Raw genomic sequence first — 6,282 nt, 5'->3', positions numbered from 1 at the left:
GAAAATGCAGGTCAGATGAAGTGAGGGCCTTGGGTGCTGTTATGGGCAAGTAATTTTCCCTCTACTCTTCTAAGTTCTCTGCTGGGAACTCTGTAGCAAAAGACACATTAACAAGAGAAAAACAAACATGTTTATTCACATGTTTACCTCATGTATACATGGGGAATAACCAGGGGAAAAGCGAGTAACTCAAAAAGGTGGCTTAGAATTCAGACTTAGATACCATCTTCAGCTTAAGACAAAAGAGAGGTGTTGGGGACTTCCCTGGTGGTCCAGTGGTTAAGACTCCACGCTGCCAAGGCAGGGGTCGTGGGTTCGGTCCCTGATCGGAGAACTAAGATCCCACTTGCCACGTGCCATGGCCAAAAGGTAAAGAAAAAAAAAAAAAGGGGGGGAGAAAGGAAAAGCATTGTGATAAACAAGAGTAAGGTTATGAAGATTTCTGTCAACACCTTCTCCACTGATAAGACTGTCAGGATTTAGAGCCACCCTTCTTTTCCTGGCACAGAGTGGGAGACACCACTACAAATGGAGATGTCCCCTATCAATGTCAATTTCTCTTACCAAAGGGTAATTGCGGCTCTGCTTCTAGAGTTTCTCCTCTGTGTGCTGTTTCTCAAGATAATCCTTGCGCCTAAGAAGCATATTTTGGGGCGGCGTATTCTACCACGCTTCAGTGACAGTTTTGGAAAAACCACACCCGGTAACCTCACTTGATATTTTCCACATGGCTACACTTGCCACGAGGAGTCTTTGGAAAGCTACAAGCACACCTGGAAATTCTTTGCGTCCAATTTTCATAGGTGACACTGCTCATTCAAAGGTAAACTTCACATGCCGCTGCTTTTTCTTATTTCTGATTTTTTTCCCCATTGCCTCATTTACTGCAGGCATTCACTGTTTCCTATTATCAGATGTGGGGCAGGAGCCACAGACTTAAGGCTCCTTGGCCTCTGCTTGTCCAAGGTCATTTTTTTTTTTCTTTTTTCCTTCGGTACGCGGGCCTCTCTCTGTTGTGGCCTCTCCCGCTGCGGAGCACAGGCTCTGGACGCGCAGGCTCAGCGGCCATGGCTCACGGGCCCAGCCGCTCCGCGGCACGTGGGATCCTTCCGGACCGGGGCACGAACCCGTATCCCCTGCACTGGCAGGCGGACTCTCAACCACTGTGCCACCAGGGAAGCCCCTCCAAGGTCATTTTGATCTGCTTAAACGAAAGCAGCCGTGCAGAGAGATTTACCCCTGACAACACTTTCGTCCTAATACTGTATTGCATTTCAAAACGGTTGTCCATTCTCTTGGGCATTCCTAACCAAAGCTCATTCCTGTTCTTGGACCCACCCTGGCAACGCAATGTGCTCCAGAACAGCCCCCTCAGATGGTGCCCAGCCTGCTGCTGCCTGCTCTTGCATGCCTTTCTTTTTTTAAAATTAATTAATTAATCTCTTTTTGCTGCGCGGCGCATGGGATCTTAGTTTCCCGACCAGGGATTGAACCCGTGCCCCCTGCATTGGAAGCGTGGAGCCTTAACCACCGGACCGCCAGGGATCCTTCTTGCATGCCTTTTTAACACGCCTCCTGCAAAGGCTGAGGAGTTCTCTCCGGGGGCTGGCTCACAGTCTGACTCCTACTGGCTGTCTCCCCACGACCAGCACAATGTGTGCAGCCAGCTGTTGACAGGGCTTTGCAGCTAGAACGGCCAGCTGCAGGGGGAGAGAATGATAGAAATGATAGACTCACGGGGGCATCTATCCCCAGGCATTCAATTAAGCTATGAGCACTGGGCAGGAAGTCAGGAGACCTGGGTCCAGGACTCAGCCCAGCCGCCCCGAGCAGCTCTTTTCTCACCCATATAATAACAATAGCTAATGTTTACTACGTGCCAGGGACTGTTAAAAGTTATGCATTAACTCCGTTGATCCTCCCAACAGTCTCTAAAGTGGATACAATTGTTCTACATGCTTATAAAATGAGGAAACTCAAAGAAGCCAAAGTAACTTGTTCAGAGTCAATAACTAGTAAGTGATAGTTGACTCCAGAACTTGCACTCTTTTTTGTTTTTTCGGAACTTGTACTCTTAACTTACCATGCGCACTGCCTCGGTTGAGATAGGAAAACACATATTTGCTACCTAGTGCTCCGTAACAAATTACCGTGAAATGTATTGGCACAAAAGCAATAAACATTTATTATGACACAGTTTCTGGGAGTCAGGAATCAGGGAGTGGATTATCTGGGAGGTCCGGTTTGAAGTGTCTCATGAGGCTGCAGCCAACATGTCTGCTGGGAGACTTCCCTGGCGGTCCAGTGGTTAAGAATCCGCCTTCCGACGCAGGGAACCCACGTTTGATCCCTGGTTGGGGTACTAAGCCCACGCGCCACAGCTAGAGAAGCCCACGCGCCTCAACAAAAGATCCCGAGTGCTAAGGGCCAAAGCAGCGAAATAAATAAATAACTGGACGGGGGCTGGGGGATTTGCTTCCAAGATGGCGCCCTCACATGGAGCTGGTTGTTGGCTGGAGGCCTCAGTTCCTCATCACAAGAACTCTCCACAGACTGTTTGAGTGGCCTCAGGCTGTGGGCTTTTCCCAGTGCAAGTGTTCCGAGAGAGGGCAAGGCAGAAACTGAACATAGTGACTGGATCATGGAAGGCACGCACTGCTATTTGCACGAGATCTTATTGGTTATGTTACCCAAAAACCGGGTTCGCCTCTTGGTGGATGTTCAAGCCGAAAGACACGGCCAAGCCAAAGATCAGGAGAAGAAAGGACTTATTACCTGCGGCAAGTAAAGAGAACACCAAGGATCTTTCCCAAAGCAGTGTCTCTCTGGACAGCAAATTTATGGAAGGTTTAAGCTAAGGGTACACGGATTTTCATGAAGGGCTTGGGCAGCGGACAGAGTCCAAGCTTTAGTGGATAGAAGTCACGAAAGGTCATCGTCACCCCTTAGGTGCCATTGATTTGGTGGTTGAGCACCTCAGGCTAATCTTTACCATTGAAACAGAACTGGCAGTCTTTACAACTGATATATTATCTTTACTATTGTTAATTCTCTTGCCTGATAACAGTTCTTTGTCTCTGCATTCTTTTGTTCCCTTAAGACCATTAATTACTGTGACCTGTTCAAGGGTAAGCACTGTGGCCAGGCTTAGATCACGAAATGGCTTTGACCAAAAATGGCTTCTTGGACTTCCCTGGTGGTGCAGTGGTTAGGAATCTGCCTACCAATGCAGGACTCATGGGTTCGAGCCCTGGTCTGGGAATATCCCACACGCTGTGGAGCAGCTAAGCCCGTGTGCCACAACTACTGAGCCCGTGTGCCACAACTACTGAAGCCCGCGTGCCTAGAGCCCGTGCTCCACAACAAGAGAAGCCACCGCGATGAGAAGCCTGCACACAGCAACGAAGAGTAGCCCCTGCTCACTGCAACTAGAGAAAGCCTGTGCACAGCAACAAAGACCCAACGCAGCCAAAAATAAAAATAAATTAATTAAAAGCAATTTTTTTAAATGGCTTCTCTTCTGTCAAGAAAGCCATGCCTGGTTCTCTTTTTCCAGGGACCCCCTACCCTATCTGCTTAGTGACACAGGTCAGCCCTATTCAGTGTGGAAAAGAACTACACAGAGGAGTGAATGCCAGGAGGTGGGACCGCTGGGGCCATCATGGAGGCTGACCATCACAGATAGTAACATGCAGTTGGGAGGAGCAAATCAAAGAATAGATGTAAACATGCTGTATGAGTTTGCCAGGGAAGCCGTACCACAAAGTGGGCGGCTTCAAACAACAGAAATGTATCATCTCACAGTTCTGGAGGCTAGAAGTCCAAAATCAAGGTGTCAGCAAGGCCATGCTCCCTTTGAAGGCTCTAGGGAGAGGATCCTTCCTTGCCTTTTTTTTTTTTTTTTTTTTTTGCGGTACGCGGGCCTCTCACTGTTGTGGCCTCTCCCGTTGCGGAGCGCAGGCTCAGCGGCCATGGCTCACGGGCCCAGCCACTCCGCGGCATGTGGGATCTTCCCGGACCGGGGCACGAACCCGTGTCCCCTGCATCAGCAGGCGGACTCGCAACCACTGTGCCACCAGGGAAGCCCCCTTCCTTGCCTTTTTTAAAATTTATTTTTCTTTCTTTCCTTGCCTCTTATAGCTCTGGTGACTCCAGACATGCCTTGGCTGGTGGCAGCCTCATTCCAATCTCTGCTCTGGCTTCACAGCACCTGTGTCTCTGTGTCTTCTTTTCTGTCTCTTATAAGGACACTTGTCACTGGATGTAGGGCCCATCCCAATCCAGGATGATCTCATTTCAAGATCTTTGTCTTTTTTCTTGGCTGTGCCGTGGGGCTTGCGGGATCTCAGTTCCCCAACCAGCGACTGAACCCAGGCCACGGCAGTGAAAGCGTTGAATCCTAACCAGTAGACCACGAGGGAACTCCCTCAAGATCTTTATCTTAATTATATCTGCAAAGACCCTTATTCCAAATAGGGTCACATTCTGAGGTTCCAGAGGAATGTATCTTTTCTTGTTTGTTTGGTGTTTTTTTTGGCTGGGGAGAAGGGGAGGTAGAGACACCATTCAACCCACTAACTGCCCCCCCACCAACCCAGTCTCTTCCAGTTATCTATTGCTGTGCAGCAAATAACCCCCAAACGTAGTGACTTCAAGCAACAGCCGCCATCTTATCTTTCATGGTTTCTTTGGGTTAGGAATTCGGGAAAGGCTTGGCTGGGCGGTTCTCCCCATGTGGGCTGATTTGGGCTTCCTCACAGCATGGCTGCCAGCGGAGGTCACGCTCCTCATGCAGAGCAAGGCGGAGAGCTTGCATTTGCTGACCTAGCTTCCAGAATCGCCAAGGGCCACTTCCACATGCTCTGTCCTTGGAGACAGTCGCAAAAGCCCGCCCTCCCCCTGGGTTCACAGCAGCTCTCTGCAGAAGTGCATCTCCCTTTACAGGGGCAGAGACAGGCTCAGCAAGGTAAGTAACTGCCAAGTTATTACAACTAAGGGCAGAACCCAGGAAAGTAAGTTTAGGGCCCATAATTATAACACATATGTTGCATCTGTGGTCACTTTCTCTCCCCCAGTTTTCTGTTCCTCTGACCTGGGAAAAGGGCCTGACCGAGCCCCAGACTGCTATCTGGATGGTTTGGGGACAATCATGGTACTGCGCAAAGGAGGGCTGTGGACAGGTAGCCAGGTGACTTGGCTCTCAGCCCTGGCGCCGCTGCTTCTATTTGTGTGGTCTTGTGTACGTTCCTGTTCAGGAACAAAAGGAATGATGTCTGCCTTGCGCTTTCATGGTTGTCACGGGGAAGATGATGTTCAGTAAGTTAGCATGCTTGCTAAGCTATTTAATGCTCTTCAAACAAAAAGTGTTGTATGTCTCTTTGAGCTCCTCAGAGCGCCACAGACCTCCCAGTTGCTTTACAAATATTTGTTGTTTTTTTTTTTTTTTTCGGTACTCGGGCCTCTCTCTGTTGTGGCCTCTCCCGCTGCGGAGCACAGGCTCTGGACGCGCAGGCTCAGCGGCCATGGCTCACGGGCCCAGCCGCTCCGCGGCACGTGGGATCTTCCCAGACCGGGGCACGAACCCACATCCCATGCATCGGCAGGCGGATTCTCAACCACTGCGCCACCAGGGAAGCCCTATTCGTTGATTTTAATGTAAAGGTTTCCTCTATCAATCCTAGGAGGAGCAACACCAGCCAACAACTCAGCCTCGTAACCAGGGCCGGTTACCAGGGAGACCACTGGGCCAAGTCATCAATGAGGGATCATGGACTTGGAGTATGGGGTGGGGGTGGGGGGTTCAGTTGCCCCAAAGTAGCCAGTGAATAAGACTGGGGTAACTCTTTCAGAGTATTCCTACCTCTGAGAGCTGCGTAAACAAACTACCCCCCAGGCTTCCCTGGTGGCGCAGTGGTTGAGAGTCCGCCTGCCGATGCAGGGGACGCCGGTTCGTGCCCTGGTCTGGGAAGATCCCACATGCCGCGGAGCAGCTGGGCCCGTGAGCCATGACCGCTGAGCCTGCGCGTTCGGAGCCTGTGCTCCGCGACGGGAGAAGCCACAACGATGAGAGGCCCACGTACTGCAACAAACAAACAAACAAAAAAAACTACCCCCAAATGTAGAGGCTTAAAACAATATTTTTATCTCTCATGGTTGTGTGGGTTGATGGGGTTCAGTTGGCCCATTCTTCCTCGGCCATGGGAGTGGGGCCTCTGTGCAGCTGTATCAGAGAGCACCTGGGGCTGTGGTCATCTGAAAGCCCAACTGGGCTGGATGTCTGAG

The sequence above is a fragment of the Globicephala melas genome, chromosome 20 (genome assembly GCF_963455315.2).
Source record: "Globicephala melas chromosome 20, mGloMel1.2, whole genome shotgun sequence".
NCBI lineage: Eukaryota > Metazoa > Chordata > Mammalia > Artiodactyla > Delphinidae > Globicephala > Globicephala melas.
The sequence above is the reverse complement of the archived record's forward strand: the minus strand, read 5'-3'. Positions refer to the sequence as shown.